Genomic DNA, 9,864 nt, shown 5'->3' with positions numbered 1-9,864 from the left:
GTACAGGAGTCCCCGGGATCTCTTTCTGCTCCAAGAGAATGCACAGTGCAGGGGCACAACCAATTTACCATTACATAGGCTAACCAGTGTGACAGAAACATGAATTAGACTTACACTTCTTGATGCTAACAACTAAATTTTATTCATTAACAGCATGCAAACATTCATTTATATATTTTTTTTAATTTTTAGTTTCAAATTCTCTCCCTCCCACCCATTGAGAAGACATGAAATACGATACCCATTATACATATAAAGTCATGCAAAACATATTTCCACATTAACCCTGTTACGAAAAATAAAGTGAAAAAATATGCATCAATCTGCACTCAGAGTTCATCAATTCTCTCTAGAGGCGGATAGCTTTTTTCAGAAGTCCTTTGGAATTGACATGGGTCATTGTATTGATCAGAATAGCTAAGTTTTTCACAGTTGATTATCGTTACAATATTGCTGTTACCGTGCACAATGTTCTCCTAATTCTACTTACTTCATCACTTCCCCCCAGAAGACTTCATAAGTCTTCCCAAGTTTTTTTCTGAAATCCGCCTTCTCATCATTTCTTATAACACAATAGTTTTCCATTACATTCATATACCACAACCTGTTCAGTCATTCCCCAATTGATGAGTATCCCCTCAGTTTCAAATTCTTTGCCACCACAAAAAGAGCTGCTAGAAATATTTTTGTACACATAGGTCCTTTTCTTTTTCTGTGACCTAGTAGCAATGTTGCTGGGTCGAAGGGTATGTACAGTTATATAAGCTTTTGGGCATAGCTCTCCAGATTAGTTGGACTAATTCACAGCTCTATCAATAGCACATTAGTGTCTCTATTTTCCCACACTCCCTCCAACAAGTGTCATTTTCCTTTTGTCATGTTATCCAATCTGATAGGTTTGAGGTAGTGTCTCAAGTTGTCTTAATTAGCATTTTTAAAAATTATTAGTGATTTAGAGCATTTTTTCATAAGACTATTGATAGTTTTGATTTCTTCTTCTAAAAATTGTTTGTTCAAATCCTTTAACCATTTATCAATTAGGGAATGGGTTTTGTTTTTATACGTTTGGCTCAGGTTCTTATATATTTGATAAATAAGACCTTTACCAGAGAAATTTTTTTGTAAAAATTTTTTTTCCCAGTTTCCTGTTTTCCTTTCTAATTTCGGCCACATTGGTTTTATTATGTGCAAAACCTTTATAATTTACTGTAATCAAAATTATCCATTTTAACTAGTGATCCTCTCTAGTTCTTGTTTGGTTATGAATTCTTCCCTTATCATAGAACTGCAGGTAATTTTTTCCATGCTCCACTAATTTGCTTATGATGTCACCCTTTATGTCTAAATCATGAAACCATTTTGAACTTATCTAGATATACAGTGTGAGATGTTAGGGTATGACAAGTTTCTACTAGACTACTTTCCAGTTTTCCCAGCAGATTTGTCAAATAGTGAGTTAATACCCCAATTTCTTGGGTCTTTGGGTTTATCAAACACTAGGTCACTGTGGTTTATATTAAATATCACAAAATAAAACCCCATTACAAAATTAACCCCATTAGGAACAAATCACCAACCTTATTTCCTAGTGCAATAAGTACATCTTGTAGGTACTCAAAAACATGGTTCCTTCTCTTCCCATCCAGAGGCCATCTCTCCTGAAGGTCACTCACTGACTGACAAGTTGGCAAACCACCATCGGTTAATTGGCACCATCCTCAAGTGAATATGGGTGTGGGTTCTGGGGAGGGGGACTTGAGTCTCAAGTGTGGGGAACACAAGTGCCAGGCTCAGTCTCCATTCAAGAACAGGCTGAGGGCTAGGGCCTCCAGTGGGTTTCTTATAGATCTAGCTAAGAACATTAGCTAGTTACATCCAAGTTCTGATTAGAAGCTGGTAACCTAATTTGTTTTCCAATTAATTTGACTGATATCTGAAGACCTAAGCTAAAGGTGACATTCTTTACTCAATTTTCCTGTTGGTGATTTGTCCTGTATGGGGGGGTCACATATATTTATCAGTTATTTATGAACACAAACATGTTGTTTACCAACTATACAACAACAATATTTTTAATCTTAATATTTAAAGAGAAGTTACAAAAAACAAACATAAAAACACATCATCACAAAATAGTGACCTAAGAAAAAGTGGAGTTAGTTAAATATCAAGGCAACAAATTCTCACTACATCTACCCTCTGGCTGCTGGTTATCCCCGCAGTCATTTAGGATAGTTTGTGAAAAGCATTATAATTATCACTAATACAATCAAATTGCAATTCCAAACACTCAATGTTTACATTGCTTAGGGCGAGAACATATGGCACACATAAGCATCAATATTACACGAAGCATTAATACATTTTAAAATCTGTTCTTAATATATTATGACATTAAGTCTTTCCACTTGTCCCATGTTCTCTCATGGCAAGTCCTCTGCAGACCAAGCCAGGAACTGATGTAAGAGAACACGTAACAAGGCCTCCTGATGATGTCCCACTCGAACCGATTCCCTGCAATTTTCAGTCTGGTGAACACTACCATGTCCATCACATTCTTCTTTAGGCCAAGCATGGCTAAAGTCTTTGATTGCCTGAAACACCACTTGGTGATTTTTAAACAATCGCTGTTACATCTTGATGAGATTTTCTTGTGTCTCAGGCAAATCTAAAGTTTATAACCCCTCTATTTCCAATGGGGTATATAAGAAGATTGGCAGTCCCCACTGTCACATTGGCAATGTTTTATATCCTTGTGCATCCTGTTTGTCACATCTGTGATTTACAGGAACAGCTGGATATCAAACAAGCAACCAGAGTGAAGCCACTCTTGGTTGCAAGGGGCTGCAAGAAGGTACTTTGAGGTGATCAGTAGGAAAGGATGTGCAATGAGATAAGCAACGATGAGCAGCAATAGAGTCACGAAGGCACCAATGATGAAATCACAGCACTTGAACATCTGTTAAAAAGAAAAAAGAACTTTGATGATTAATGTGAAAATAGGTTCGATATGAACGTATATATAGAGTCTATATCAAATTGGACACCGTCTTGGGGTGGGAGGGGAAGGATGGGGAGAAAATTTGGAACCCAAAATCTTATGGAAATGAATGTTGAAAACTAAAAATAAATAAATAAATTTAAAAAAAAAGAAAGGGGAAAAAAACTTATATCAGCCTAAGAATTGTACATTCAGTAGATATCACATAGCCATATCACATTCTCCATAAAGGGCACAACACTTAAAAAGAAGTGTTTTGTATATAGTGGCACTTAATATGTTTGTTGAATTGAATTTTATCCATGAAACAAAGATATAAAATCAGATCCAAAATTTGTTTAAAAAAAAGAAAAGAAAAAGAAAAAGAAAAAAAAAACTTTGTATGCATATCTTGTCTTCAAGGGATCTGAAACCATTTACTAGGTCCATTAGTGGCCCAGGCCATATTCCACTTCCCCACCCTGATGGTGTCCCCTATAATTAGCTGCTGGAGAGGGGGTTTTAGTCCACTACATTCTGGCTCTTTCTGTAAGAATGTGTTGTTTCTTTTCCAAATCAGTGGGAAGTAGAACAATGATTTTAAACTCATCCATCAATCCAGGATGAATTCTCCTTGATCTACTATTCAACTTGCACGCTGCTTTTATAATGACTGCTTTCTAGGCCGTAGCCTTTGCAACCTCTAAGATTTTATTGATTAGAGTATTAAATATCTTTCTTTCATCCCTATAGCCTATGGATTTTAAGGTAGGTGGAAGTTCCACCTGGGTCTTCACCCAGTCCTTGATCTTATGGGCTGTGAAATGTGATCTGTCATTGCTCTCAATCATTACTGGCTGGATATAAAAAAACAATTAGCAATGTTAACCCTTCAAGAGGGGAGTCTGTTTGCTCACGTACAGAGGAAAACAAATCTACCCCTGTACACAATATTTTTTGTTAAGCTTATTAGCAAGTAGGTTAAAATAATTTCTTGACCATTTTGTCCCAGGAACTCTGTTGCTAGTGATGGATCTAACCAATGATTTCAATATAGGTCTAGCTTTCTGGCAAATGGGCCAAAGTAGTGCTGTGCATGGAATAACTCTCTTTCCTATCTTTAGCCCCAGTTTCTTATCAATTCAAGATTTAGTGGGACTGGGGACTCCTCTACAAGGGGTTTGTTTGAGTACTGTCCTTCTCTGATAATTTAGAGGACATGTTAATGGGATGGGCTATCTTCTTGGCTTTAAGACATTTTTACTTCAGTACAAACCGCATGGTAGCAGTTCCAACAAGTTTGTCGGTGATGATTTTGGGTAATTGGTGTTCCTGCTGTTGGTGGCATACTTTGGGCCAGGCCCTTGGTCTACATCATAGTATAATATATTAATAGGGACAATTTTTTCCACAATAGTTTATCTAATCTGAGGGCAGTAGCCATCTCTTTGGTCCTAAACCCTACTGGCATGTAAGCCTTTGCATTATCTCCCTTTGACTTGATCCACAAGGACCAAGTCATAAAATTTCCTTCCCAGCTAACTTCTAGCCTATAAAAGAGGCCTGAAGAAACTGGAACTCAGGGAATGGGATGTTACACCATCCTCCACTTGTTTTAATGCATGCTACTGTTTTGGTCCCCATTCAAAATGTCTGATTTCCTTGTAACTTCATATATTGGTGCTAGCATCATACCTAAATGTGGAATGTGGTTTTTTTAGAAACCCCCCCATATCCAGCATCTTTCTGTGCTTCCATTTTCTCCTTTCAGGGCTTCAAAACCAATTTTTTTTTCTACTTCTGGCTGAGGAATAGATACTCTCTCTGAAGATCAAATCATCCCTAAGAATTTAATTACAAAATTGATCTTCCTGTACCATTTGTGGGGCAGCTGCCCATTCTTTATTAGTTAATCCTTTATGGGACCTTCAATACCTTGTGCTTATCATGACCCCTAACTAATATGGCATCTATATAATGCTGTCCCAGGCAGGTACCTGAGTCCATGTTACCCAGGTCTTCTCTGCATAGAATATGGAAGAATACTGGATTCTACATTTCAATAGTTTTAAGCTTATGGGTCATAGAAAGTGAGCATTGGGCTAGATTGGGTGTACACAGCCATAGTATGACAACTCCTAGTTTATATTATCTTTTAGGCAAAACAAACATTAACCCAACTAGGAATAAAACACCAACCTGATTTCTTAGGGCTTACCAATAAGCATGACTCCAAGCGCTTCTGTCCAAATGGAAGTCAGCTGTCTCCCAATGAGATGGTTGGCTGGCAAGTCCGAAAATCCTTGTCAGTCAATCAGCAATGTCTTCAAGCAAGCATGATGTGAGTGTTGAGTCACAAGTGTGGGGAACACAGGAGCGAGGGGTAATCTTGACCCAGAAGCAGATTGAAGACTGAGGCCACCAGTTTTGGGCATTAGCTGGTTATACCCAAGTTCTAATTGGTAGCTGGTGAACAAATCTGTTTAGCAATTAATTTCATAGATAACAGATAATAGAAGCTGATGATGATGTTGTTTACAAATTTTCCCACAGGTGGGTTGTCATATATGGACAGCCCATATGTTAATCGGTTGTCTATCAACACACACGTTATTTATCAACCTACAATACATACAAGTTTATTTTAACATTGAAAAATAAGTTATAAAAACAAACATCAAAACACTTTAACACAAAACAGTGGTCTAATAAAAAAGAGTCAGTTATGTCACAGGAAACAATTTTACTCTCATTACACCTAGAGCTTCCTGCCCAGGTGCCCAGGTGCCCAGTCTTGGCTCTCTTTCAGTCCCCCAGGGCCACAATGCTGCAGGCCAAGACCCCACCCCCAAGTGTCCACAGATCTCTTTTTCTTGGATTTCCAGATCAGAATTTGGTCTGGTGTGTTTTCAAGATCTTTGTAGGGGAGGTCTGGTGGGGGAGTTATGCTGTACTCCTTCCTGTGACTTTGCTTATCTGAAATACTTTTAATTATTAAATACATTTCTTCAAAGAAGTGAGATTTTGAACACAACACTGTAGACATTTTAAGAAAAAAAAATATACAAAATACCACAATGAATAGATAGCACAATCACATGAAACTAAAAATTTAATCTTCTTTTGGTTTGACTGCTTGGAAAGGCAGGGTTTTCTCTTCGTTTTCAAGGTCTGGCATTTCCAGTATTTCCACGAGTGGACTCGGGGTAAGAGAACTCATGTACTGTGGACTGAGCAGGATGACCTGGTGGTTTTGGTAGGACTGTGCTGCTATCCAGAGGATCATGTCCATGGCAATTTTTCTACTTTTCCTGTCCATGTAGATATCAATGGTATCCAGGCATCTGAAGGGAGATTCTGTGACAGACCATAAGGTTAGAATGAATAAAAAGTTTGAAAAAGACTGCCTGCTTGCTGATAAGGCTCCCGTGTCACTGTAACCAGCATCTTCAGGTCGGACTGTTATAGACAGGGTCTCATTCTTGTGATTAAAGCGCATCTCCCCACAGAAGGACCACTGCGTTAGTAAGCTGTCAAAGAACAACTTGCATTGTAAAGAAAGATTTTTTCTACTTTTCTGGTAGGTATCATATCTCTGCACCAATATTTCATCCAGTGTTTCAATCAGATTCTTCAAATTATTCACTCTACCATTAAGATCCAGATATCTTTCTTTTGCTTCTTGGTACTGCCTCGTTATGTCTTCTCGCCTTCTGTGAGTGTAGTTTTCGGATTGTATCCTCTGGGTTAATAAATCAATTTCTCTGTCAAGGACATCAGAAGCTCTAGTAACTGGTATACGTTCAGGGCAGGTATAGTTAGCTTGAGCCATCTCCCTCTCCAGTTCTCTCTCTTTCATCGCCAGCTCTTCTTTGATCAATTGCAGAGAATCTATGTGTTGCTTGAGCCTATTTTGATAATGCAGCACAGACTGGTGATGGGCAGACACTTCTAAACCGGTTTGGTTTCGTTCTTCCATAAGGGATTCTACCAATTCTGAAACTTGATTACATTTCAACTTAAACTCTTCATGTCTCTGTTCAGCATCTATTTTGGGTTGCTTTAAATTCTCCATCTTTTCTTTTCTATTTTTCATCTTTTCCTCAACCTCTTTGATCTCTTCCTTAATTTCTTCAGCTTCATCTTCCAGAACTGAGAGATCGATTGTCTGGTTTTCTTCTTCATCCTCAAGATCTTTTATTTCTGAAGAGATATTTATCACTTTAACCTTTATTTCTCTTAAATGCCGATAATGACTGTCAATAGTTTCTCGGTTCTTCCTGATGTCATTTTGAAGTGAACACACATGTTCTTGGAATTCTGACAACTTTGTCATTTTATTTTTCACTTCTTTCTCCAAATGATTTATTTCTTTTTCCATGTCACCTAAGTAAATAGGTCTCAGGTCTTCAGAGGAGTAATAGCGTCCCTCAAAAATCTGGTCCCCATAAGCAGTCAAAATCTTGGTACAGTTCTTGGGGCGGCCCTGTGCATGCATAGCAGGCAAAGAGCTGCTTTCAACAAGCAGCACCGACTCTATGTTCCTCAAATCAATCAAAGTATTGGCCACCACTGGCTCGTCTATTTCTAAAGCTTCCAGAACTGTTGGATAATCCGGGTGAGAAGCTGCTCTTTCTGACACATCATACACCTGACACTGAAACGACGCCACGATTATCTGTGGTCGTTCAGAACAGTTAGATGGATAAAACCTTTTCAGCAGCTCCTGAAGGACCTGCTCATCTTTGTGGTTGTCACAAAAAAAATCAAGAAGAAGACCTTTTAGGCAAGACTCAATAGCCAAAGCATATTCAGGGCGCCGCAGACGAATGCAAGCTCCTAGTGGACCTAGTGGTTTTCGGGTAAAGTATCCTTCTTTGCAGGCCTCTTCTACTGCTTCAAGGAGGGCTGGAATCTGGGGTCCAAATCGTTTTAGGGGGTGAGATTTATAATCTTTCAAATGGTTTAGATGTTCTTGCTCCTCATTCAGCAGGTCCTGCACATATGTCTCCTCTTCTCTAATTCTAGAATGTTCTTCATCATCTTTTTCTATAGATTGATGAAGCTGTTTTATTTCTTGAACAAGTGAATCTTCTTGATCCTTAAAGTTACTTATCTTTTCCCTTAAGGTGGTAATTTTTTTCTGTTTTTCTAATTCTGCAAGTTCCAGACTCTTTCTCAGGTCTACAATTTTTTCATGAAGCTGTTCTGAAACTTTGTCTAATTTACTCAGTTCATTCTGGGAATAATTATAGAAAGCTGTTGCTTGACGGTAGGCCCTGTCTGTTCTCTTAGCAATCTCTTTTGCCTCAAGGCATCTGGGCTCTAATGCAGCAGCTTCTTCATTCAATTTTACCACATTCTCGTGAATGGCCATGTACCTCTGTAATGTTTCATTATATGTGACTCTCGAGACCTCCAGGTCATGATTTAATATGAGAGTATGCTGGTCTTCAACATTTATATCATTTATCATATTACTAATTGTTCTTTCAGTTTCATTCACCACTGCCCAAGTCTTCTCATGTTTTAAGCTCTCTAATTTCTGATCCAAAGCAACCATTGTCTGAAAATGCTCTTCTATCTCTACACCCTGCCGTCTGAGCTCCTCAAGCTGCTCTTCTCCTTGTTCTATCTCTTGCTGGCTTCTGGCCTTTCTTGCCAAAATTTTTGAGTAGCCTTCTCTCATCTGTTCGAGCTCAGTTGCTTCCATAAACAATTTGTATCTGTCACTTTCATTTCTGATCCTCAATAACTGCCTGCTCATCTTTTGTGGTAAAACAGATATTGGATTATCCACCTGTATCTTAAAATGATCAAGAATGGCATTAAGGTCCTCTTTCTTATTAGAAACCAGGATTCCAGCTTGGTTTTTTAGTTCATAACTTGCACTCCCATCTACACTGATGTACTGGTTCACAGTTATCGAGTCCCCAAAAATCTCATATTTGAAAGCATCTTCCCCTCTGTTCCTTAATGTAACTGAGACTTTAGCCGAATCTTCTCCATCTTTCACAAGCTCTTTCAAAGACGATCCTACCGATCTTCCACCAAGACCAACTATGAGAGCTGTTAACAATGCATTCTTCCCACTGTGTCCTACCACAAAATTGACATTAGCTCCAAATTTCACAGGTCCAAGCCTGGTATAGCCCATAAAGTTCTCCACTTGGATACTTTCAATGATCCCAACTTCCTCTGAGACTGACCGAGAAGCAGAACTTCCACGAGACACAGACTGAGAGACGACCCTCTCCCGGTCCTCATCCGAATCCCCCTCTGGCCCTGGCCTTGCCCTTTTATAATCTGAGGCCGAGGGGAAATCGTCCTCCTTTCTCTTGGCCATCGTGCCCGTGACCACGGAGGAACCCCGAGACGCCGCTAACGGCTCCTTCTCCTCCCCACGGCGAGGCCGCTGACCGGCGGCGCTGCGCAGCCCCGACTCCGCTCAGACCCTCACGGCCATGGCCGGCCCCCGCTTCCTCGTCTAGTCCGGCACCCGCGGCCCAGTTCGAACCTACCTCAGAGCCTCACGGCCGGCTCGGGAGGCGCAGCTGCGACGGGGCGGCCACCGACCAGGTCCAGGAACGCCAAAGTCCGGCAGAGGCGGCGGCGGGCACGGTGGGGGCCCGCAACGCCAAGACCCGCAACGCCAAGACCCGCAGAGGCGGCGGCGGCGGCGGCGGCGGCGGCGGCGGGCAACCGCGGGCAACCGGAGCGGGCAACCGGGGCGACACGAACGCCAAAGTCCGACAGAGGCGGCGGGCAATATGGGAGGGGGGGGGAACGCTAAGGTCCGGCACAGGCGGTGGGCACGGGGGGACCGCAAATCCCAAGACCCACAGAGGCGATGGGCACGGGGATGCCGCGAACGCCCAGACCCT

At 40.6% G+C, this 9,864-nt stretch overlaps 1 pseudogene; it reads right to left on the bottom strand.

Moving 5' to 3' along the window:
• Positions 1-2,051: 2,051 nt before the first annotated feature.
• On the bottom strand, positions 2,052-9,376 carry LOC114032010 (annotated as a pseudogene).
• Between the last annotated feature and the right edge of the window lie 488 nt (positions 9,377-9,864).

Source organism: Vombatus ursinus, unplaced genomic scaffold (assembly GCF_900497805.2).
Source record: "Vombatus ursinus unplaced genomic scaffold, bare-nosed wombat genome assembly UNPS02015385.1, whole genome shotgun sequence".
Taxonomy (NCBI): Eukaryota; Metazoa; Chordata; class Mammalia; order Diprotodontia; family Vombatidae; genus Vombatus; species Vombatus ursinus.
Note: the sequence above shows the minus strand (reverse complement) of the source record. Positions and strands in the feature narration are given on the sequence as shown.